A 27,209-nucleotide genomic window follows, 5' to 3' on the forward strand; every position below is an offset into this window, starting at 1 on the left:
TGTGCACATCGTTCTCTACCAACCCAAGTTCACCACAGGATCAACATAGCCCAGCTTTAACCAACACTTTTTCGCCTTTTTTCACAACAGATCTCCAGTTACTTTCTCCAGTTATTTTCATTTTCATCTCAACCTCATGTTACACTTTCCACCTTCTAATACCATGTCACCCTCACAACACCCCCACATTAAAAAAGCCCAAACTCTTTGTCTTTAGATATGTCTGCTTGTGTCTGTATATGTGTGGATGGATATGTGTGTGTGTGCGAGTGTATACCCGTCCTTTTTTCCCCCTAAGGTAAGTCTTTCCGCTCCCGGGATTGGAATGACTCCTTACCCTCCCCCTTAAAACCCACATCCTTTCGTCTTTCCCTCTCCTTCCCTCTTTCCTGATGAGGCAACAGTTTGTTGCGAAAGCTTGAATTTTGTGTGTATGTTTGTGTTTTTTTGTGTGTCTATTGACGTGCCAGCGCTTTCGTTTGGTAAGTCACATCATCTTTGTTTTTAGATATATTTTTCCCACGTGGAATGTTTCCCTCTATTAATATATAGAGGGAAACATTCCACTTGGGCTGTATGTTTGTGTTTGTTTGTGTGTCTATCGACCTGCCAGCACTTTCGTTCGGTAACTCACATCATATATATATATATATATATGTATGTGTGTGTGTGTGAAATCAAAGCTGAGACCAGTGTTTAAAAATAACTTCAGTAAAATGGAAATGACACATCTCCCAAAGAAGTAGCATCCATCATAAAATCCTCAAAATCTAAGTATTCTGCTGGATATGATAACATATCAACAAAGTTAACCCAAGATTGCTTATGTGAGTTGAGTTCTATCTTAAGTTATTTGTATAATCAGTCTCTCATCAGCAGAACATTTCCAGAATGGCTAAAATATGCTGAAGTTAAGCCTCTTTACAAGAAGGGCGATAAAGATATATGATCAAATTATCGACCAGTACCACTTTTGCCGGATTTTTCAAAAATATTCGAAAAGATTGTGTTCGAGCATCTCTTTAAACATCTAAGTGGAAAATACACTCCTGGAAATGGAAAAAAGAACACATTGACACCGGTGTGTCAGACCCACCATACTTGCTCCTGACACTGCGAGAGGGCTGTACAAGCAATGATCACACGCACGGCACAGCGGACACACCAGAAACCGCGGTGTTGGCCGTCGAATGGCGCTAGCTGCGCAGCATTTGTGCACCGCCGCCGTCAGTGTCAGCCAGTTTGCCGTGGCATACGGAGCTCCATCGCAGTCTTTAACACTGGTAGCATGCCGCGACAGCGTGGACATGAACCGTATGTGCAGTTGACGGACTTTGAGCGAGGGCGTATAGTGGGCATGCGGGAGGCCGGGTGGACGTACCGCCGAATTGCTCAACACGTGGGGCGTGAGGTCTCCACAGTACATCGATGTTGTCGCCAGTGGTCAGCGGAAGGTGCACATGCCCGTCGACCTGGGACCGGACCATAGCGACGCACGGATGCACACCAAGACCGTAGGATCCTACGCAGTGCCGTAGGGGACCGCACCGCCACTTCCCAGCAAATTAGGGACACTGTTGCTCCTGGGGTATCGGCGAGGACCATTCGCAACCGTCTCCATGAAGCTGGGCTACGGTCCCGCACACCGTTAGGCCGTCTTCCGCTCACGCCCCAACATCGTGCAGCCCGCCTCCAGTGGTGTCGCGACAGGCGTGAATGGAGGGACGAATGGAGACGTGTCATCTTCAGCGATGAGAGTCGCTTCTGCCTTGGTGCCAATGATGGTCGTATGCGTGTTTGGCGCCATGCAGGTGAGCGCCACAATCAGGACTGCATACGACCGAGGCACACAGGGCCAACACCCGGCATCATGGTGTGGGGAGCGATCTCCTACACTGGCCGTACACCACTGGTGATCGTCGAGGGGACACTGAATAGTGCACGGTACATCCAAACTGTCATCGAACCCATCGTTCTACCATTCCTAGACCGGCAAGGGAACTTGCTGTTCCAACAGGACAATGCACGTCCGCATGTATCCCGTGCCACCCAACGTGCTCTAGAAGGTGTAAGTCAACTACCCTGGCCAGCAAGATCTCCGGATCTGTCCCCCATTGAGCATGTTTGGGACTGGATGAAGCGTCGTCTCACGCGGTCTGCACGTCCAGCACGAACGCTGGTCCAACTGAGGCACCAGGTGGAAATGGCATGGCAAGCCGTTCCACAGGACTACATCCAGCATCTCTACGATCGTCTCCATGGGAGAATAGCAGCCTGCATTGCTGCGAACGGTGGATATACACTGTACTAGTGCCGACATTGTGCATGTTCTGTTGCCTGTGTCTATGTGCCTGTGGTTCTGTCAGTGTGATCATGTGATGTATCTGACCCCAGGAATGTGTCAATAAAGTTTCCCCTTCCTGGGACAATGAATTCACGGTGTTCTTATTTGAATTTCCAGGAGTGTATATATCGTACAAGCTACAGTTTGGGTTTCTTATGAGTTCTGATATATAGAAAGCTATTGATATGCACAGTAAGAATGTACTTGATTCATTAGATAACAAATTGGAGGCTACTGGCATTTTCTGTGACCTGTCAAAGCATTTGACTGTGTGAATCACAGCATTCTCTTAAATAAATAAGGATATTATGGTGTCACCGGCAGTACTGTGAAATGGTTTGAGTCTTGTATAACTAACGGGGAACAAAGGGTGTTGCGAAATACCTGTGTAGTAAGCAGTCTGTCTTCATTCGATTGGGAATCAATTACATGTGGTGTTCTTCAAGGTTCCATCTTGGGTACATTGCTTTTTCTTGTGTACATTAATGACCTCTCATCTGTTACATTGCCAGATGTGAAATTTATTTAGTTTGCAGCTGCTACAAATGTTGCAATAAGTAACAAGTCAAGTACAGATTTAGATATGGCTACTAATAAGATTTTCACTGATATTAATAAATGGTTTAAAGCTAATTGACTGCCATTAAACTTTGGAAAGACCCACTATATGCAGTGCAGAACCTGTAAGAGATTTCCTCCCAGCATGTGTATAGTATATGAAGACATACATATCAAAGAGGTTGATGGTGTTAAATTTCTGGGGTTACAACAGAATAATAAATTCAATTTGGAAGGGCATACCACAGAATTGCTGAAGCACCAAAGGAAATCTATATTTGCAGTTAGAATGATGTCAGATGTAGGAGATATAAATATAAAAAAAAACTTACATACTTTGCTTACTTTAATTCTCTTGTCATATGGGATAATTTTCTGGGGTAACTCATCAAACCGAGCAAAAGTTTTCAGCATGCAAAAGCAAATGGTGAGAATCGTTTGTGGTGTAAATTCAAGAACGTCATGTAGGAACCTGTTCAAAGAACTTTGTATTCTGACCACTGCTTCTCAGTATATTTATTCTTTAATGAAATTTGTTGTAAATAATGTATCTCTGTTTCCAACCAGTATCTCAACGCATAGTATCAGTACTAGGAATAAGAACAACCTACATAAAGACCTAAAATTACTTACCCTGGTCCAGAAAGGGGTCCATTATTCAGGAACAGACATTTTCAATAAATTGCCAGCAACCATTGAAAACTTGGTTTCAGATAAAGGACAGTTTAAACAAAGTTTGAAAGGCTTTTTGGTAGGCAACTCCTTTTACTCTATAGATGAATATCTTAACGGGGACTGTTAGACTAGCTTAAGTAAAAATGTCTGTTAGATTTTAGTTTTGACAGAGCTTGGTCACAACAGTGAAGACTGTGTATTTTGTGTATGATAAATTTATTAAAAGTGCATAACAATGTTTCATTCTGACAGTGTATTAATTCTGTAAATATCAGCTGTTCCAGTTTATTGTAATGTCTTAGCCTGTTTTGACAATCTCCTGACAAATAATCAAGCTAGTGAGTATTATATTCAAATTTTTATGTTTTTAGTGTTATACTTTCTGACATGTTCCACACCCACAAGAATCATCTCATTTTTGGGTCTACAGAACAAAAACTGAATCTAATCTATCTAAGTCCCAGACCCTTCAGATTAATGGATACTGCATTGAACAGATTTTTGATTGCTGTGCCACAATAGTGGACCAGGAAACACACAAGCCAGCAGTTTTGGAAGTGTACAGATCACTGGCAGGAACTATCTCAGCTTCATAAATCTGTTAGAAACCGTTTTAATTAGGCTATGCAGACTTAATAGGAAAACCACTGTTTGTGGAGACTTTAATGTTGATTTTCTGTCAGGAGTGATCTGAAGGAGCCAGAGTTATTGATGTCTGGCTTTGAATTATTTTCCACAGTAAAATTCCCTATGAAGATTCACAGGTGTAATGGAACAGTTATTGGCAATTTGTTTGTAGACTCAACAACCTGCAGTGATTTAGTTGTCTTTACCATTAGTATTGTCAAATCCTCTACTGTCATTAAAAAGCAAAATTCATATACTACACTAAAAAAATAACATTTCAACAATAAGGCAAAATACACTTGGAACATTATTAAACAAGAAATAAATAAATATAGTAATACAAATGAAACTGTGCTTCCAGAAAATGTCTCTTGCATTCGAATTCAATGATCAGTTCCTCACAGTGGCTGCACACATTGTACCCAGTAATAAACAATCAAATATAGAGGCATTTGATTTAATGATGTAGATGCTGCATGCACCACTAACATTCACTAGTTATGGTAAAAGCTAAAATGATAAATGAGACTTAGAACCGGTATTACAGTGCCAGGATACAAGCAGACCGCAGTCAAATTGGTTAGTGATGGTCAGTGGAATGCAGGATCAGCAGGTTTGCAACTGTGCCTGCAGTGACACGCCACATGTGCCAGGCGAGCCTTCAAGGAGAATTACAGGTCAGTTATGACAACTTGATCATCGCCCTGGCCCAGAACATTCGACACAACCCACAGACACCAACTCTACTGTGAAATCAGCATGGAGAACCAGCATTTAAATGTGGCTGAACCAGCTCATCATGTGTTAAAAAGATGGGCAGTTATGTGATGTCAATACTGAGCTGTTCAGAGCTGCACCAGTGACAGACATCTCAATCTCTGCTCTGATATGAACCACTCTCTGCTGCCTTAGCATCTGGGTGCCAATGGCAACTTCAACTTTGCCTTTGTCCGGAGAATATGATGTGAGGGTCCAGCCATCTTTGGTGTTGCTCAGTTATCAACAGAAGACCACTAAGCTTTAGGCCACAGAGCTCGACTCAGGCAGACGTCCTTGCAGCAACTGCTGTTGCTCACTTCTTTGTGCCACAGAAATCCATGAAAGGTGCTTGCCAACTGCTATCAGCACAATACCAGCATGCTGGAGATGCCAGACAGTGTGCTGTCACCTTAGCCACACATACACACCACTCACTGTGTGCCGTCAACTGCAATCACCGCACAGGATATTAATGGGGTGTAGCAGACTACCGCAGAAAATAGAGAGCACACAGAAGATTGTTTAAGCTGAATGAATTGATAACAAACTGTTGTTTGATCACTATTGATTTGTTTGGAGCTTTGCCATATATCACCTCTCTCTGCCAAACCATCTACAGGCCTTACAATGATAACAGAAGACTCGAGCACATCCTGACAATCAAGGATTGTCCATGTCCCAGTTTATGCACTGGTTTAGTTACAAAAATGTAGTCCATAAGAAGTTTACTGAATTCAGCAGGAGAATAAAAATTAGTAATTATGCTGGCTATGATGATGATTCTGTCAGAATATTAAAATCTTATGCTGAGTTGATAACATTACCCTTAAGGTAGGAGCATATTTCCTGGCAGAGTTAAAATTGTCACAGTAACACCCAACTACAAAACTGGAGATAACCAAACCAACTCTAATTATAAACGTATACATTCCTTCCAGTCTTTTCATTTAACTGAACACAATTTGTTAACTTCCTCTCAGTTTAGATTTTGCAAAGGATTCTCCAGTGGTAAAGCAATACAAATTCAGTGCTAGCAGAGTTACAGAATAAAAATTAACCTGCTGGTATATTATGTGACTCTTCCAAAGCCTTTATTGTGTGAATCATCACATTCTACTTATCAACCTAAGGTGTTATGACATCTCTCTTGCATGGATGAAATCTTATCTGCATAACACGGAGCAGAGGGTCTCTTCTAGCAGACTATTTCAGACATGAAGATATCCTCATTGGGGAGGAGTGACATGAAGGTCCAGACAGTTACACAATGTTCTAACTTTCAGTTGGCAGTTGAGTCAGTATTATACTGATATGATGTGTGAATAGCAATTGTGTTAAATGTTATTGCTGTAACTGAAAATGTTTGAATTGTATGCTAAATGTTCTGTCTGTACTCTGTGTCATGTTGAGGAAAGGCACCCTAACTTGCAGTTGGCAGCATCTTCAGAACTGCCTCCATAACAGTGGGCTAGCTGTTGTTGCCCTCTGTGTGAAGGCCATCGGGTGAGAGAAGATCCTGACAGCACATGTTATCGCATCTGACTTAAATCAAATTAATGAATGAAAACAATTGTTGAAATGTGTTGTAATGATGGAGAGCTATGTTGAAAATGGAAAAATGCCAAGTTTCAGATCAGATCTTGTGTAAACTTGATATGAAGAATGTGTGTCGTATTGTATGACTTCTGATGTGAAAATATACATTGATAATTGTGAAAGTTAATGTGTATCTCAATCAAGAACATAGAGATGTTGGAATATGATAAAGGTGTGTTTGAATTTTTTTTAGCCTGTTGTCATCATATGATGATTGATCTGAAGACCGAATTCCATTGCTAAATTTTGGAAGGTCATTAAATATTAATGTTCAGGAACCAATCAATATATTGAGTGTTGCCAGCAGAGATAGTAGGAAACTGGTGCAATTTGGGAAAAGACAAGGAGTTCTATGAATGTTTGATATGCACAAAACTATATCTTCATCTCTCTCAGCTTCTGAACTTGCAGAGAGTTAATCACAAAATTCCTCTGAGTTAATTCAGTTTTCGTTGTGGCAGTCCTCTGGAAAAGAACTCTGTTCATCCATATCTGCATCTACATGGATACTCTGCAAATTACACTTAAGTGCATACTATTCCACTCTTGAAGAGCGCGTGGAAAAAACGAACACCTATATCTTTCTGTGTGAGCTGTGATTTCCCTTATTTTGTTATGATGATCATTTCTCCCCCTGTGGGTCAGCATCAACAAAATATTTTTGCATTCGGAGGAGAGAGTTGGTGGTTCAAATTTCATAACAAGATTCCACCACAACGAAAAATGCCTTTGTTTTAATGGTGCCCATCCCAGATCATGTTCATGACACTCTCTCCCGTTTCGCGATAATACATAATGTGCTGTTCTTTGTTGAACTTTCTCTATTTACTCCATTAATCCTATCTGGTAAGGATCCCAGACTATGCAGCCATACTCCAAAAGAAGATGAACAAGCGTAGTGTAGGCAGTCTATTTAGTAGATGTGTTACATTTTTTAAGCGTTCTTCCAGTAAAACACAGTCTTTGTTTTATCTTCTCCACAGTATTTTCTGTATGTTATTTCCTATTTATTTTGTTTGTAACTGTAATTCAGAGGCATTTAGTTGAATTTATGGCCTTTAGATTAGAATTCTTTACTGTGTAACCAAAGTTTAACGGATTCTTTTTAGCACTCTTGTGGATGACCTCACACTTTGCATTATTTAGGGTAAATTGCCAATTTTTGCATCATTCAGATATCTTTTCTAAATCTTCTCGCAATTTGTTTAGACCTCCTGATGAGTTTACTAGACAATGAACGACAGCATCCTCTGCAAGCAATGTTAAGGTCAAAATTTAGTACTTTCTACATTTTATTGAAAGTGTGCATTACTATTCCAAATACTGGTGTTGCAACATATTTAAAAAAGGGGCATGGTGCCGCAGGGGGCAGCATAACATATACAGTGCTGCTGGGTTTGGTACTGGGCCAGCCAGAATTGTTTCTGACCTACACAAATGAGGGGCAGTTCAAAAACTGTAATGTTTCCTGATGACACAAACATACTAATCAAGGGTTCAAACTCAACTCTAGCAGACGCAGGTCAGATGATAGCCGAACAGATCTACAACTGGTTCACAGCTAACAGTTTTAAGTCTTAATCTCATAAAAACTTTTATTATTCTATTTCAAAAATGCAGTAATGGCCATATAGCACTAGAAGTAGATATTAATAGACATATATTGAAAGAAGCACACTATGTAAAATTCCTTGGGGTCCAGCTTAATAACAAGTTAAAATGATATCAACTCATCTTTAAGCTAATCAAGAAGCTCAGTTAAGTCTGTTGTATTGTCAGAAGCACAATCTATGTGCATATATTTGTGTTCTCCTCTCGGACCCTGGATCGATTTCAACAAAATATGGAACAGAAACAACAGACTTTAAGAGTGTCAACCCAGTGGGGTTGATAACCTCCAATAGTAGAGATATGGGCAAAAAAAAATGTTTTTCCCAACCCCCAGCATATAGGCTGCCCTATGTGCAACCATGTTGTGTGGGAACAGTATTGGTCTGCCAAATCAACTACATGTCAGGGGCGAGAAAGGTTTTCCGGATCCCATGTAAGCTGCCTTGCATCACAGACATATTGACATGTTGTGTTGGATTTGTGTTGGCCTGCTTTATCAACCTGTTATTTATGGGCCTTTATGGAATGATATTTCAGGGGCTACACATGCAAATGAGTATGGTTGTGGACAGGTTTATATGGATACAGGAGAGGATGTACAGAGCATGAGAAAGGAGAAAATGGAGAGAGAGAGAGAGAGAGAGAGAGAGAGAGAGAGAGAGAGAGAGAGAGAGAGAGGAGGGGCAGATGGCTGAAGGAGGTGGAACATGTAGAGGGGTAGTGGGCAGTTGGAAAAAGAAGATGGGAAGGCAGAGATGGAAAGACAGAGGGAGAGGAGGATATGGTTAGAGGATGAGAGGGAGGATGATGTGGTCAGAGAGTGGGGAGGAGGAGGTAGACAGTAGACAGATAGACATGAGAGGGTGATGAGGATGGACAGAGAGCAGAGGAGGTGGACACAGAGAGGGGGGGGGGATGAGGTGTGTTTAACATTAGTGTCAATTGCATATAGGGATGAAAGTATGGGAAAAAAGCTAGTATAACATAAAGCTATGTATATCTTGCAGCAGCATTATTAAGAATCTGAGAAGTCTTAGACTCACTTTCCAATACATTTAGCCCTAAAGGTCTTTGTTGCCGATTATGAAGATTAGTTTCAACTGGACAAAGATGTACATAATCACAACAAGACACACAAAAATAATTTTCATGTAGACTTTGCCTCCTTTTCCAGGTTTTGGAATGGAGTTGTGTAGGAATATACTGCACAACAAAATTAAAGCATCACTTTTTTGAAGCGGTCATTTTCTTCCATTCCAATGCAGAAGTTTGAAATTTGGCTTGAAGGTGCCCACTACCTTCGTCTGCTTGTTGAATGGTCCTTCTGAGATCCCCCAGGTCAGCAACATGTGCACCTTTGTTGGGCACTTTGAAAATGTCTCTGTACAGAGGCACCCATCCACTGATTCATATCTGCTGGTGGAACACTAGTGCATGCTGGCTGCATGCAAAATCTGAGGGATGAGACAAACAGATGCAGGTATGTTTCCAGATTCACTAACAGCAAGTAAAGCCATTATTTAAGAAAGGGAGCAGAGGTGAATTATGAAATAGAATGAATAGAACTATAAGTTAAATGGCAAAATTTGAAATACTACAGTGGTCATAATATGGTTTCAGAGACGGGAAGTCAACAATAACACTAGGCTTAAACTAAAATGTTCTGAGTTCGTTTGAGAGGCAACAGAAGACTTGTGGATCTTTATGGACCTGTTTAAGGTATATGTCTGTGTTAATCATTCCAAGCCAATGCAGAAATTATATCAGTACGGGCATGAGGGAACTAGTATGACGTTACAAAATTGTACCTTATGACTAGGAAATAACAAAGAATTCAGACATACTAATGAGGGAAATATAGTGAATTACAGATCTGAGTTATAAAGAGTCAGACATGATATGTCACAGGGTTCTGTACTCAGATCAATAATATTTATTCTCTGTATATATGATTTCCCAGAGAATATGAGTAAGAAATAATGTATACTGATGGCACAGCATTTATCTGTGTAACTGAGACAAAGAAGGAGCTTGGAGTGGTAGCAGTGCTCAGAACCCTCAGTAAATGTAGTCTATCAGCAAAGGAAGTGGTTTACAAAACCCTTGTTCGACCAATACTTGAATATTGCTTCTCAGTTTCTCTCTCTCTCTCTCTCTCTCTCTCTCTCTCTCTCTCACACACACACACACACACACACACACACACACACACACACACACAAGCTGCTAAATTGTAACAGAAAATGCATAATAACCTTTAATATACCTTTAAGTGTAATTCTGTTATCTTGTATTTACATTTTAATTAAGTCATAATGTAATGTAACGTGGTACACACAGTGGGAACAAAGATGTTACATCTTGTCTTGGTCCGTGCTGGTATAAAATTGTATGATCCACAAAATACTATCAGCTGAAAATTATCAGATAGAGCTCATAGGCAAAGAATAAATAAATAAATAAATAAATAAATATGTCTCATCAAGTACCTTAGCTGGACACTTAATTTTTTTAACCTCACAATGTTTCCCTTAAAGATTAACATATGTGGCAAGTTATCTCCATCAAGTAGTCTTGCAGTTACACTTCTTTCTCTATTACTTTCTCAGTCACTCACACTATTTCCTTTTTCCCTCTCTCAATTACTTATTTTTTATCACATTTCTTTTTCTTTACCTCTCCTCCTTTCATGATCATTGCTGCCAGTATCCACCAGCTTGTAATTTATGTTTTCATGTATTAATATAAATTTTTTTTTCCTGCTACATCTGTTACACTTTTCACTATTTATGTAACCATTGTTTGAAAACCTTTGATTCCTTATTCAGTTCTTCAGTTCTTCAGCCCGCATTACAAAGGCCACTCTACTTGACCAAGTTTGTGTCAGTGTGGATAGGTACCCAACACAGATGTTAATACAAGATATCGTGATCATCTGGCAGAGCTACTTGCAGTGCCTCTCAGCTGCCCTTCATCTCAGGATGAATTTGTTGTTATAAGAGGAACTTCTTCAAGTGAAATATGGAATATTTTTGGCTATTGATTTCTAATGAATCATGGGGAATTTTTTGGTAAATCTAATACAAGTGACAAGTTCTACCATTTCACAACAAAATTCAGTGAATATTTTCAAACAGGTTTAAAAACAAATAAAAAATTAAATTAAAAAAATTAAGTGCAAAAATACAAACAAACCAAAGAACTGGATTATAGCAGGAATCAGAGTTCTCTGTAACAGGAAGAGGGCTGCATTTAAACTTTCAAAAGGAAACCATGATCCACAGTTTCTAAATTATTTAAAAAATTATAAATTAGTTGTGAAGCTGGTCTTAAAAGAGGCAAAATTCAGAGAAAATGACACTTATATCAGGGAATAATCAAACAAAATGAAGATATTATGGAAAGCTTTGCAACAACTTGCTGGAAGAAGGAAATTCAAAACAATATTGCTCTATCCGATAATGGCCACCTTGTTAATGTCTATTAGATCTGTTCACTTTGTACTTTGCCAGAATTACAAAGGATATAGTGACTAAAAAACTGGAAACTAACGTTTGAAAAACATCCAGGAACTTGTAAATCTTGATGTCAACAGGACCACATTCTTTTATCCTGTTGTCAAGTTGAGCTGCTAAAAATCATACACTCACTAAAAAATAGTCATTCAAGTGAGCACTGATTGGGGGGGGGGGGGGGGAGGGACACCCACGGTGAGCGGGCATCATTGAGCAGATGATTTGTGTGCGGATGCGCTTAACCAATCGTGTCATGGTCGGCTGCCAAGCAGGACACAGCTGCATTGTTCATCAGTGGTAGCCCAATGTGACAAAAGTGACCAGCCGTGCTGTGCCCAGCTGCTAAGAACACAGTTGGACTGGCCCACAACGCTCGTACTGTATAGATGATACAGTGCCATATGTTGAAGAGGCCAGAGCGGGTGGCTGGCACGCCAAATGAACAAAGGCTTGACAATCATGTATAATGTTCAGGAAAACAAAACCTTCAGTGATGAGCTGTACTGTTGGCCTAACTCCTCGGTGCAGCAGGTTGAGTAATTGTTCAAAAATTGTGCAGTGCATGGGTGTGAGAAGTAGACGCCAAATTCTGTTCTGAAACATGTCGTAAAGTATTTGGATGTTAGTCCCAAGGATTATCAGCTGTTCTATGTGGATTTTGTTGGAACCATTGTTAAGTAAGTCCGTAATGGTCATTTCATGGCTCTGCTCTTCCACTAGTTTATCCTAATCTAGTTGTAGAGAAATAACACTGATCCATGACATGTAGCCTGTGGCCCTCTTGTCAGCACTATGTAGATGACAGACGCATGTCCTACATTGTGCAGTGAGGTCGAGAAGACAGAAGTGATGAGATGTGCCTTATGGTGTCTGTCTGGGCTTGTGAGCTATATACACTCCTGGAAATGGAAAAAAAGAACACATTGACACCGGTGTGGACGTACCGCCGAATTGCTCAACACGTGGGGCATGAGGTCTCCACAGTACATCGATGTTGTCGCCAGTGGTCGGCGGAAGGTGCACGTGCCCGTCGACCTGGGACCGGACCGCAGCGACGCACAGATGCACGCCAAGACCGTAGGATCCTACGCAGTGCCGTAGGGGACCGCACCGCCACTTCCCAGCAAATTAGGGACACTGTTGCTCCTGGGGTATCGGCGAGGACCATTCGCAACCGTCTCCATGAAGCTGGGCTACGGTCCCGCACACCGTTAGGCCGTCTTCCGCTCACGCCCCAACATCGTGCAGCCCGCCTCCAGTGGTGTCGCGACAGGCGTGAATGGAGGGACGAATGGAGACGTGTCGTCTTCAGCGATGAGAGTAGCTTCTGCCTTGGTGCCAATGATGGTCGTATGCGTGTTTGGCGCCGTGCAGGTGAGCGCCACAATCAGGACTGCATACGACCGAGGCACACAGGGCCAACACCTGGCATCATGGTGTGGGGAGCGATCTCCTACACTGGCCGTACTCCACTGGTGATTGTCGAGGGGACACTGAATAGTGCACGGTACATCCAAACCGTCATCGAACCCATCGTTCTACCATTCCTAGACCGGCAAGGGAACTTGCTGTTCCAACAGGACAATGCACGTCCGCATGTATCCCGTGCCACCCAACGTGCTCTAGAAGGTGTAAGTCAACTACCCTGGCCAGCAAGATCTCCGGATCTGTCCCCCATTGAGCATGTTTGGGACTGGATGAAGCGTCGTCTCACGCGGTCTGCACGTCCGGCACGAACGCTGGTCCAACTGAGGCGCCAGGTGGAAATGGCATGGCAAGCCGTTCCACAGGACTACATCCAGCATCTCTACGATCGTCTCCATGGGAGAATAGCAGCCTGCATTGCTGCGAAAGGTGGATATACACTGTACTAGTGCCGACATTGTGCATGCTCTGTTGCCTGTGTCTATGTGCCTGTGGTTCTGTCAGTGTGATCATGTGATGTATCTGACCCCAGGAATGTGTCAATAAAGTTTCCCCTTCCTGGGACAATGAATTCACGGTGTTCTTATTTCAATTTCCAGGAGTGTAGATAACGGCGCCTCTTCCTTCAGTATCTTCTCTAAAATGTCTGTTTCGTAGACTGTGAGTAATTCAAAATCGAATGCAGACCATTTTGACTGAGAGGTCTTGACCTTTCTTGTGAAGAAGCAAAGGGGTTGTGCTTTACCTGCCGCAACTTGTAAGACCGCTCCAGTGGCTGAATTACTAGTTCCAGTTGTGACAGTGAGCTGTGCAATGGGCACTGGGTGGGCCAAAGTGTTCGCTTATGCGAGGCAGCCTTTGGCTAGGGTGAATGCTTTTTGAAATTTCTCAGTCCACGATAATTAATCCCTTGCTCATTCGGTCCAATAAGAGCGTCAGTGAGGGGTACTTGTATCACGTCCACAATGCGTAGAAGTGTCAAGGAGGGTTTCATCCTTATGGCATTTAGTAGATGTGTGAAAAAGGTTGCTTCTGCTTTCTGAGATTGTGATTTATACTCGATTACGACCAGACCTCCGTCCTGCAGGACAGAGAGAACTAGTTCAAGATCCCGTTCATGATTGTGATAGGTGGCAGAAATATTGCGATATCGTACAGAAAAGCTAACAAAAGTCAAATTTGAAGAGAAATGCGTCAATGAACTGCTGCCAAATTTGAGCTGCTTTCTTTAGTTCATAAGGCATGTGGAGGAACTCAAAAAGTCCGAATGATGTGATTAGAGGCGTCGTTCTGGATTATAGGTAATTCGAGGTAAGCTTTTCTGCAGTCAGTGACGCTGAAAGTAGTGATAGCTGCTAGAGGGTGTGCAAAGTTCGGAATATTTAGAATTGGTTAACTGTCGTGTATTGTTCGAGTGTTGACTGTGTAATCACCACAGGGTCTCACAGAACCGTCCTTTTTTGGTACAATTTTTGTTGGGGGGGGGGGGGGAGAGGCATGGGCTGTGCAAAGGATGGACTATCCTTGACTGTAACAGTTCATTGATGCTGCTTTTGTGACTCGTAAATGTGCCTGTGCTAGTTGGCGTGCTTTACAGTGGACTGGCAGACTGGGACTCGAGAGAATTTCGTGCACCGTACCATTTTGGATGGCACATTGTTTAACTTTCACTCATGAGTGAATGGGTGGGGGGATGTTACGCTCATTCGATTTGCTGAGAACGCAGGCAGAATGCACCGTACAGACCTGCTTGGACACCGGGGTCCGTGACTGCGTAGCTGTGGGTCGTAATAGCAGTGAGGCATTGTCAGGTAGAGTGGGCATGATGGAGGCAGTGTTGACATTGGCTGTGTGAGCAAAAGGCTTTCACATTGCTCGTGCACAAGTGCAGTGGTCACATCATGTATGTGTTGTTGTGAAAATGCGATGTCGATGTGGAATGCATCCAAGGTAAAGCTAGTGTGTCATCATTAGATTCTCCATCGTCACAATATACTCCTTTGGTGCATTAGAGTATGTGTCATCGTCGTGCTGATGACCAGAGGGGCATGAGGTAGTTTCCTGTGCACGGGGAGACGTCGAGGCAGAGAGCCCTGCGGTGAGTTGTCCGTGTCATGATGCAGTAGTGCTGCATTTTTTAAATCCGATAAAGGCGAAAGTGCCATAGGAAGTCGATTCCTACCACTGGTTCACTCACGTCTGTAATGAAGAAAGTCCACGGAAGCTGTTGATCCGAGCTTATTTTCGAGGTACATTTAGTGCAGTGGCGTAGCGTGGTTGTAAAGGTTGGGGAGACTCTACATTTATTATTGGTAGGCAAAATAGTACAATAAACAATCATTTAAACAAATGAAACAAAATGCATCAAATAAAACAACTACTACAACAACGACAACTACTACTACTACTACCACCACCACTAATAATAATAATAATAATAATAACTAACTTGTTCAAGAAACGATGACAAATTTGTAGAACTCCAGCAGCAAGAGAAGAAGCACTTATATTTTCTTGCATACAAGTGCAATGCGCCTGTCTTTTCTTTCCATGAATGAGTCTATAACTCGGTCTACAAAGATCTGATCACTGGATAACTCTCCAAGTAGTGTCTTTTCTATTGCTAACGTGCCCAAACACGACAGATGGGTGTTGGACATTGAATTCTTTAAATAATTCTTCACTCGATTAAGAGTAGGCCTACTCATGCTTCGTTCACTGCCTGCTGTAGTTGCAGGCAGTGTTGCCAATTTAGCGACTTTGTCGCTAGAAATGGCGACTTTTGCCTTCGTCTTAGCGACAAAAATTATTTAGCGACTTATCTGGCGACTTTTGGAGTACTGACGACTTTTGAAGTACAAATCAAAACTATTTTGGACCAGTATTTTCATTAACAAGACTAAGATTTTAACTATAGAATGGGTACTACACTGACTTTGTTCTACATTTACTAAGTTAAATTAAGTTCTTAGCAGATCATGTAGCATTGTTCAGCATTTAGTAAACCTAAATGTGGGAATTGCCTACAGAGTAAGAAAACCTTGACTATAGAACAATTCATTATTCACTACCCACTAGCCTGTTATCGTCGATAGCGTTGTTGTTGTTGTAGTCTTCAGTCCTGAGACTGGTTTGATGCAGCTCTCCATGCTACTCTATCCTGTGCAAGGTTCTTCATCTCCCAGTACCTACTGCAACCTACATCCTTCTGAATCTGCTTAGTGTATTGATCTCTTGGTCTCCCTCTACGATTTTCGTTTCTGAAAGTATTTGTATGGAGTGTAGCCATGTATGGAAGTGAGACATGGACGATAACTAGTTTGGACAAGAAGAGAATAGAAGCTTTTGAAATGTGGTGCTACAGAAGAATGCTGAAGATAAGGTGGGTAGATCACGTAACTAATGAGGGGGTATTGAATAGGATTGGAGAGAAGAGAAGTTTGTGGCACAACTTGACTAGAAGAAGGGATCGGTTGGTAGGATATCGATCTATAATTCTTCAACTTTTGAACTCCCTTTATTTTTCGAATTGACAGAAAACATATATAATATGAAGTATAATGAAATACATTTCTGTCCAGCAACCTCTAATTTTTCGGAATGTTATCTCGCAGTCAAATTATTACCACATGCACAGTGGTAACGCAAGAACAATTCGGTAGGGGTATCTCAGACATTTTTACGTTTTAAACAATGAACAATAGGACTGATATCGAGTTACCGAGTGAGTAGACTGTTTCATGACCTCTAGTTCGCCTGAGTTTTAATGTATTTTCAGTGATTATAAATTGGTGAAACTTATGTTCTGGTGGCTTACATAATGGATTTACCGCAGAGGAAGAAGCAGTACGCTCAAAAATATCGGGATGCGTGGGAAGCAGAACCTGAATTCAATGGGTGGCTGAAACCAGTCGTTGAAGACTTATGCAAGGCTAGATGTCAAGTATGTGCAACAGAGTTTTATGCTAAAATATGTGTTATTAGAAAGCATTCGAAAACTATTAAGCAAAAACAAAAAATTGATTTAAAAAAAAACACAAACCATCTTACCTGTGAAAATTGTTCCGAAAACTACGGTTAGAATAGCAAGCAGAGCGGAAGGCGCCCCTTCTTTATTTGTTGCTGAACATTGTTCTACTTTAGCTGTACATCATTTAGGAATACTGTGTAAGAAGGTGTTTTCCGGTGATGAGGGCGCTAAAAACATGCAACTACATCGTACAAAGTGCACTTACATTATAACTGAAGTTTTGGCTCCATATTTTACACAATCATTGGTTCAAGATATAGGTAACCAAAAATACAGCGTACTAATAGATGAATCCACAGATGTATCAATATCTAAAATGCTAGGTATCGTTATAGGGTACTATAGTGCAAACAACGAAATCATTAGATCAGTACTTCTCAAACTCGCTGTAGTAGAAACTGCAGATGCAAGAAATCTGGCTGCTGTTCTTCTGACTTCTTTGAAAGATCTCAAACTTCCAGTCGCTAGTATGGTAGGAATTGGCACAGATAATGCTTCTGCAATGGTTGGAATAAACAATGGGCTTTTCGAACAACTCAAGAGAGAATATGATTTGAAGCATTCGGTATTGATCCGTTGCATTTGTCACTCTCTTCAGCTTGCAGTTTCGCACGCCTCAGTGAATACCATACCTAGAAACATAGAGTTTCTTGTACGGGAAACCTACAATTGGTTCTCCATTTCACCCAAAAGACGAGAGGAATATAAAGGTTTATGAGACAATAAATTGTGGAAAATAGCCACTAAAAATTTTGAAGGTCTGTGCAACACGTTGGCTTTCAATTGATCCAGCAGTACGAAGAATTCTGGAGCAGTGGGAAGAACTAAAGCTACATTTTGCACTTGCCATGGTTCAAGACAATTGTTACACTGCCGATCTTTTGTATAAGATGTATTGTGACGACTCAAATCATCTTTACATGTTTTACCTTAAACATGCTTTAAAAGACGTACAAATAACAATAAAAGCTTTTGAAGGAGAAGACAATGACCCCACTAAATTACTAGATACACTTGGATGTTTCATGCAGTCACTCAGACAAAACATAGTTTTTCCAATTGTTGATTTGTTGACAACACCAGTTCCATGCGAATGTATGTACGCAAATCCGAACCTTGGCTTTATGTTTGAACAGAAATTGTCTGAGTCAAGTTTGTCTGAAGAAAATAAAGTTTATTTGAAGAAGAGATGCATTCAGTTTAGTCTGAAACTCATAAAAGAAATTCAAAAAAGACTGCCAAGTAACGTTACGATCCTGAAAAAAATTTCAATGCTGAATGTTGAAGAAACACTGAAAGTGAATAAAAATAATGCTTTAGCGAATGTAGTCAAAGAATTGGGTTTTAGTGGCGATTTCATAGACGGTATGCTGCAAGAATGGCATAATATCAACTTCATTAGTTGGAATAACACTACTAGCACTGTTCGATTTTGGAGTGAGGTTTTGCAGTATAAAAATGCCGCAGTCGAGAGTCCTTTTTCTTTGATTTCACAGCTGGCAATGACTGTTCTATGCCTACCGCATTCAATGCAAAAGTGGAAAGAATATTCAGTCCTATGAACATTATAAAAACTAAACAACGTAACAGATTATCGTTAAAGACAATTAATGCTTTTATCATATTGAGAGACCAGCTGAAGAAACAAAGATTGTGCATCTTTTGACATACCGTCAGACGTATTGGAGCTTATTGGAACGAACAAAAGTTACTCTTTTGCGACAAAACCAGTCGAACTGCAACATCATCTTTTGAGCGACGTTCAACCCTCTACATCAACTGCAGTTCTGTCAGAGCATGAAACAGAAGAGTATTCGATCTTCTGACTGACGACGATGAATAGCTCACATTACCGGTATATATATGTTTTGTAACCTAATTTGAGTTCTTGCTTTCTTTTGTTACAAATATAGTTGTATATTTCTAGTATATTTGACTATTGTGATTGAAACAACAATTTATGTGTTGCGTCAATTATGATAACATGTTTATTTAAACGTTAACGTATTTATATATGTATGTTGTTGCAAGCGATGCGTCATTTAATTAAGACAATATAGCAATTACGTATGAGAGAACTTTTATTAATATTTTATAACCCGCTCCCCCCCCCCCCCCCTCCCTCCCACTGGCTTATTGCACCATTCACAGCACGAAATTTTCAGTACTTCCCTACTAAAATCAGTTTTAGCGACTTTCTAGCGACTTTTGATATTGAATCTAGCGACTCGGGTTTTTTAGAGTTGGCAACACTGGTTGCAGGTAGGGTCAAAACCAAACGCAGGAACTTCGTTGTTTCTTCATAAACAGAGTCTAAATCATTGTTGACAATGTACTTTAAGAGTATTCTTGGAGATTAGTGTTTTTTCACATCAGCGCGTATGTTACACAGTGCATTTTCAAGTTGTTCTTGTTTGAAAAATGGGTACTGTTCTAATAACTGAAGCAGTTTCAACATTGGAAATTCTTTTTGATAGTTCGGGAAACACTTTTCGTTCAAAAGTTCACAAACTAAATTTGGGGAAACTCTTGAAATCTTCTTTCCATCGGAACAATTTGCAAATCCAGTATCTCATAAGTTAGTGCCCTGAGAGATGTCTTTTGACTCACGGAATGATAAGTTGCCATTCAAACACAAACTGCATTTAATGCATTCATCAACGAATGTTTCCGTTCTTAATTGCCGTAAATTTCTGAAAACAGTTCTTATTTCGTCATGGCAAGCAGTTATACTGACAGATTTTGACTGAAGAACATAAAAGAATTGAACAGCATAAACAAAGCAGTCTCGGTAGAAACAAAACAAGTAGACAAACGTAGGACCATCCATCCGTCGTTTCATTCTCAAAGCGTAGCTCAAAGATTCTGGGTCCCACTGAGAGTCGGTATCATCAATTGTATAATTAAAAACACTATATAGCTCTGAGAAATGACTAGATATTGTTCAAACTGCCCTGGAATGAAAGTTCCAGTGAGTTTTTCTTGCATGTGGCAGTTTAAATCATTTCTCTTAGCAATACAGTTCGTTTTGATGATTTGCTGAAAAACGAATGGAATGCAGTAAAATCACTTACAAACATGCGTACTTGTCGTATGATTTTGGAGGCATGTAACAGTACCAAAATCAGTTGATGTGCGTAACAATGAATAAACAGCGCATAAGGACAGAACTGCTTCACCAGTTGTTGTAATCCACTTTTCCTCTGCCCGCCATTACGGAAGCGCCATCATATGTTTGACTAACCACTTTTCTTTCCACATTCCATTCTTTCAATACTGCATGAATAATGTTTGACAAACCTTCAGCAGTTTTATCTCCAGAAACATCGTAATATTCAACGAATCTTTCCTCAATATTGTCTGCAATACAGTATCTGAATATTATACTCATTTGACTCTTGCATGACACGCCTAATATTTCATCAGCTTGAATCGAAATGAAATTGCAGTTCTGAATTGCAGATCTTATTTTCTCATTAACTGCCAGAGTTAACATTTCTATTACATCATTATGTATATCTGAAGAAGTTCCTTTAAAGGTTGAAGATGATAACAGATGGTTTTGTTTTCCTTGAGCTAGTAAATTCAGCAATTCCAGATAGTTATCTTTGTAGCTGGAGGATTCATTCTCTCAATGGCCGCGAAAGGCTAGTTCTTGTTTACAAAGAATTACAATTACCGGAATAATACAAGCCAATACTCTCCTGTTGTATGCAACTTGTTCGTTGTATTTTATTGCTGTCAGACGAGCGGCTTCAGAAAGGGCGTGCTCAATTCTACTTTTGCCCAATAACTGAAATGATTCTTTGTTCTGCAGATAACGTTTTGATATCTGATGCTTTGGTGCTTTCCGGTCACAGTTATTTATTGTACAAATGCCCTCATTGCACTATTCCTTTTCACCACCAAACAGAAGACATATATAACAATATCATCTGTTATTAACTGCATTCGCAGTCAGCCAAGTATACTTTTAGTACGAGGCAGTCTGAAAAGTGAGTTTTTGTTTGGCTTCACTTAAAACTACACTGAGTATAGGAGTAGGTCGTTTGTCCTTCAATTCACACTTTTTTTTCGTACGGTATGTTGATGTATAAAACGGCGTTTTTAATAAAAATTCGATAAGGTGTTTAGTTGCTCGCTCACTCATGTTGGCGACACAACAAAAATAAGCACTAAAATCTCACAAGAATGACTATGAACACAAACCGCGCGACTGTTCACTTCCGTGTTAAAATCCTGCACAGAAGCGGCAGAGACTAGTCTCGATACCTGCTAGCAAGTGCATCTCACCAGCCTTCGTTGAAGAGGGGAAGTGGAGGGGGCGCAGGCGCACACAGCCAGGTAAGGGAAGGGAGGCAGAGACTGGGAGCAGTCGAGTCTCAAGCAGGAAAATACACCAATACTCGGGGTGCGGCGCGGGCTACAAGAGTGATGTCTTCGCACATTTTGAGCTCTTAGCAGAAATTTATTTATATTTTTGTTCTGAATTACTATTGAATCTTTTTTTAAGCACGAATACAGGGGAGACTAAGTCTTAAAGTCTCCCCTCACGGTACGCCACTGATTTAGTAGCTCCGTGCATGGTGATATGTGAGTCATTTGTGGCATGGAGCTACAGGGCTGTTGTGCAGGATAGTGTTGTATTTGTGTCTTTACTACCATACTGATGTCTGACCCTGTATCGATGTGGAAGTATTTACATGTGCTTCAGTCAAATGTATAGATTTTTCCACTCGACAGTGCTAGTGGCGTGGAGGCAGGGCCGGCGCGAGGTAAGTGCGAAACGTGCGGCCGCATCGGGTGGCACTTTCCGAGGGGCGGCAAATCTGCCACCCGCACCCCCCCCCCCCTTCCTTTGATTTTTTTTTTAAACTCAACATTAATGCCAAAGAGGGGATTCGAAGCCAAACCTCGGAGGCAGCGGCTTCGGCAACTGTGGCATGGCGCTTCGACTACCTGCCGGCCGCCTCTGTTGAACAAGGGGAGGGAGGAGGACTAATTTCTGCCTCGCCACTGTAGCAGCACCGTCGTGTTTACGCCGGAGGAACAGAGTGGGGGAAGCAGTCTGGCGTACACGCCAGTATTCTTACGAGTGAGCGCTGCCAGCCTGTTACGCGCCATGCATTTACTCACAACTAATTTTGCAGAAGACGAAATCTAATTTGGAAATTTGAATGCAATGTTCGATACTATGGTTACATGTTAAGCCTGAAGCAATTTTGCTAAGCCCTTCAATGGCAGTTTCCGAGTGTTTTATTGTTCCCGCATTATGGAAAAAAATGGTTGAACACTACTACAGTCAAACATGTCCAGCACCTACAATGGCTAGAAGTATTTCGAATGGGTAAATACGAAATGGTTCAAATGGCTCTGAGCAGTATGGCACTTAACTTCTGAGGTCATCAGTCCCCTAGAACTTAGAACTACTTAAACCTAACTAACCTAAGGACATCAGACCCCTCCATGCCCGAGGCAGGATTCGAACCTGCGACCGTAGCGGTCGCGCGGTTCCAGACTGTAACGCCTAGAACCGCTCGGCCACCCCGGCCGGCGGCAAATACGCCGCGAGTAATTACAAGGGATAAAGACATTGATAATAAGTCTGGCATAAGTTGGCTTTAGCCGTATTTTTGATAATTTTTGCTATCCGTTTCTGAGTGATAGTCTGACGTTTTGGTTTTTGAGCCATGAAACACCTGTCTCCGCCTGCATGAACAACAATTAAACTCTGACCGGCACTTTTGTTTGACAATACTACTCGCACACTTTTACTTTGCCAACATTTATTTACTGTATAATGCGTGTGAATCCATGTTTCATCTTAGTAAACTACTGGTCGCTTTGATTCTGATGAAACCCTGATAAAGTATGGTCTTTTAGCAACAATGCCCTCTCGTCCGCACAAAACGAAACGTTAATTTTGACACCTTCTAAAACGAAAATCCATAGACAGAACATTGCTTTAATTTTGACACCTTCTAAAACGAAAATCCATAGACAGAACATTGCTTCTAAGGGTTTCCTTGCTAGCTTTGAAGCTCATTTCTGTTTGACAAAAGTTGTGCAGTTTTCGCCAAGTTCGTATTTCTTTCAATTGTTCGTAATGCCATAGAAATTGCTGCCTGATATATCATCGGTCACATACTTCTTGTGAGCTTCTTGCTTCTTGGGCACTAGTTTAATCGTAGCCTCGATGTACCTCGTCACGTGACCTAGTTCCTGGCAGTGCCGCGTCACCACTTCGCCTTTCCAGGCAATACGTATTGTTGCGTTCTCTACAGCGACAACTACAGAATTCGTTTCGGTGGTTGGCCGAGGGAGTCAAGGTTGGTCAGAAGCACTTTCATTGCGTTTTGCAAGAAGAGAAGAATTGGTGTGTCCGAATTTCTTGCAACTTGGGATGTAATAGGCAAGTGCTTTTCAAATAACGTACAGTTGGTATGGCGCATGCACGTTACTCATAAGTTAGAATTTTTCTCCTTCAAGATTGCAGAATAAGAAAATTTATTTTTCTTATGATCTTTGCTTCAAAAATTGGCAAGTCGGCAAATAAGCACGCGTCGTTCAAAATGGTTCAAATGGCTCTGAGCACTATGGGACTCAACTGCCGTGGTCATCAGTCCCCTAGAACTGAAAACTACTTAAACCTAACTAACCTAAGGACATCACACACACCCATGCCCGAGGCAGGATTCGAACCTGCGACCGTAGCAGTCGCACAGTTCCGGACTGCGCGCCTAGAACCGCGAGACCACCGCGGCCGGCAAGCACGCGTCGTCCCAATAGCAAGAATGAAAATAAAGCGAAAAATGGCTCTGAGCACTATGGGACTCAACTGCTGAGGTCATTAGTCCTCTAGAACTTAGAACTAGTTAAACCTAACTAACCTAAGGACATCACAAACATCCATGCCCGAGGCAGGATTCGAACCTGCGACCGTAGCGGTCTCGCGGTTCCAGACCGCAGCGCCTTTAACCGCACGGCCACTTCGGCCGGCAAAATAAAGCGAAGAAAAGTGAAGTGATACGACGATGACTAATTTGTTACCCCTTATTCCATAATCATACACGAAAGAAATGACACATGGAAATTACGACAGATGTCGAGTGTCAGTTCTTTGAAATGAACAACCGCAGTGCAGTGAGTTAATATATTTCGACTAGTATTAGTACCGGTCGATGCCCGGGTGTGTATTTATTGCATTATTATGTTATTCCATCTCCTTATTCTTCCTCTCTCCAATCTCTTCCGCCCCACTCTTTGACCGTTTCACCTGCGTCTGTAGTGAAATTCGGCCTGAAATTCAATTTCACACGGCTCAATTCTTATGACTTCATCTCCTGAACAGTGTATACTACAGTAATATAATTTTCCGTTTACGTGCAATGGAAAATCAGGAAATTGTCTGTGAAGTGTGATGCAAATAAAGTTAGTATACTGACATCAGCAGTTAGTTTCACGTAATCGTTCTTTACAGGCTGGATCGAAACATGTCCGACGGTAGAAAAAGACTGTCTGGCAGTGAATATAGGAAAAGACGGGCGCTGAAGGAAGATGACTATAAGAAGCAAAAGGATGCACTACAACGGTGTTTCAAGCCAAAGAGAGAACAACCTAGCAGCTGCGAGGGTGGAAAAATAAATCCTGAAAATACAGAAACTAGTGGAGCCACTGCAGCTACATCTTTCTCTTCAGGACATGACCAGAAAGTTGACCAACACAGTACTGCGACCACCGTATACAGTAGCAATGCTGACGGTGGGCCACCCGCAACATGTTCAACAGACCTCGTCTGGGCTCAAGACCTGCTTTGTGACGAAAGCTCCGAGATTGAAACCTCAGGCAGAACTGAAATAAGGCGACCCGATTCGGAAAATACCGGAGGAACATCAGCCGAGGTACTCACCACTGGAGAAGGGACTGAAGGCGAGCCTAAACTGGAAGACACAGTTGACTCAGATCCCGGAAGATGGCCGGAAATTATTGTCGACTGCATTCGAACGACTTTGGTCATGCGAGGTCCTCCCGAGCGCATTAAGGAAGCTGAAGAATGTCCTAAAAACGCGGACAACCGGCGTTTCAGCCCTGTGCACTACAGCTATTTGAAGAATTTAGAAGAAGCAGATAGACATTGGTTGGTGTACTCAAACAGCAAGGATGCTGTGTTCTGCTTTTGTTGCAAACTTTTTTCGTCATCCACAGTAAAAATTGCAAAGAACGGTATAAGCGACTGGCTGCATCTTGCTTCGTATCTCGAAAGTCACGGGAAGTCTACCGAGCATTTGAATTCACATAAAAAGTGGATCGTGTTTTCCGAGGGACTGAAAAAGTCACGAACTGTCGACGCCCATCATCAAAGGCTTCTGAATACTGAAAGCGAACATTGCGAAAATGTTCTTGAGCGCTTAATAGCAATAATTCATTTCCTTGGTCGGCAATGTCTGCCTTTTAGAGGAAGTACAGATACACTCTTTCAGCCTGACAACGGAAACTTCTTGAAACTCCTTGAATTATTCGGAAAATTCGACACTGTGATGGTGGAGCACCTGCACAGAACAAAGCAAGGTGGGAACAAGGATCATCATTATCTTGGAAAAGAAACACGGAATGAACTAACTCATCTTATTGGATCATCTATAACCAACATCATTTTATTAATGATGAAATCTGCAAAGTATTACAATATAATTCTGGACTGCAAACCAGATATTTAAAAAGTTGAGCAGATGACAGTTGTGGTACGTTTCGTCCAGGAGACAAGAATCGACGGGGTATACGATGTCCGAATTCTGGAGCATTTCATGGGATTTCTTCTAGTGCCCGATTCTTCAAGCTCCACTTTGACGCAGGTCGTACTCAAGTTCTTGCAAGATAAAAAAATCCTATTGTGTAATATGAGAGGGCAAGGATACGACAATGGAGCAAACATGAAAGGAAAGAAGTCCGCTCTCCAGGAAAGAATTTCAGATATGAACAAGAGAGAATTTTATGTACTATGTAGCAGTCACTCATTGAATCTTGTTGTAGACGGTGCCGCTGTGTCTACTAAATATGCTGTTTCCGTGTTTCCGACAGTGAAAAGCTTCCAAGAGTTTTCTAGTCCTTCGTTCGACGTTGGGATGTCTTGAAGAAGTATGTGCGTAACCTGTCGCCGAAGCCACTGAGCGATGCTAGGTGGGAAAGTCGCATCGATGGACTTACTACCCTGAGGTTTCAAATTGGAGGCGTTTATGATGCACTGGTTCAGATATCAGAAGAATTCGATGGCATGACCGCTCACGAAGCAACGTCACTTGCGAATCAATGTGCTTCACATCAGTGTAATCAGTAAGACCCTCCAGACCATTGACATAAATGTTTCTGAGGCGGTGGAAATGCTTGAAAAAACGAAAGCATATTTTGAGACCTGCAGAACAGAAGAAAAGTTTGTGTCTTTCTTGACGGATTCCAAAGAATTGGCTACAGAATTTGAGCTAGAAGATCTAACGTTACCACGGATAAGTGTTTCCTGGCGGTGAAGTAAGAAGCCAATTCACTTTACCTATGAAGGAATGGATGAGATAATAGATGACCCAACAAAACGTTTCGAGACTGAATTCTACTATTATCTTTTAGATACAGTAACCACATCTTTGGATGAGAGATCCAATCAACTGAAATCTCATTATGATTATTTTGATTTTCTCTACATCGGCAAGCTGAAGAATGCACCTCCTGACAGCCTGGACACAAAGTGTAGAAATCTCGCAGCGATTTTGCAAGATCATGAGTCAAGCGACATTGATGCACTGGAGTTGAGGGAAGAGCTAAAAGCGCTTTCAACATTGCTGAAACCTGGAATAGGTCCAAAAGAGACTCTGAAGTTTATAGGAACACATCATTTTTGCCCTAATGTTATTGCTCTGAGAATTCTCCCAACACTCCAGTGACAGTTTCTAGTGGAAAGAGGAGTTTCACAAAACTGAAATTGATAAAGACATACCTCCGATCAACGATGAGCCAAACTCGTTTGAATGATCTTGCAACAATATCGATAGAGCACGAGCTTGCAGAGGACTTAAATTAC

Source organism: Schistocerca nitens, chromosome 8, assembly GCF_023898315.1.
Source record: "Schistocerca nitens isolate TAMUIC-IGC-003100 chromosome 8, iqSchNite1.1, whole genome shotgun sequence".
Taxonomy (NCBI): Eukaryota; Metazoa; Arthropoda; class Insecta; order Orthoptera; family Acrididae; genus Schistocerca; species Schistocerca nitens.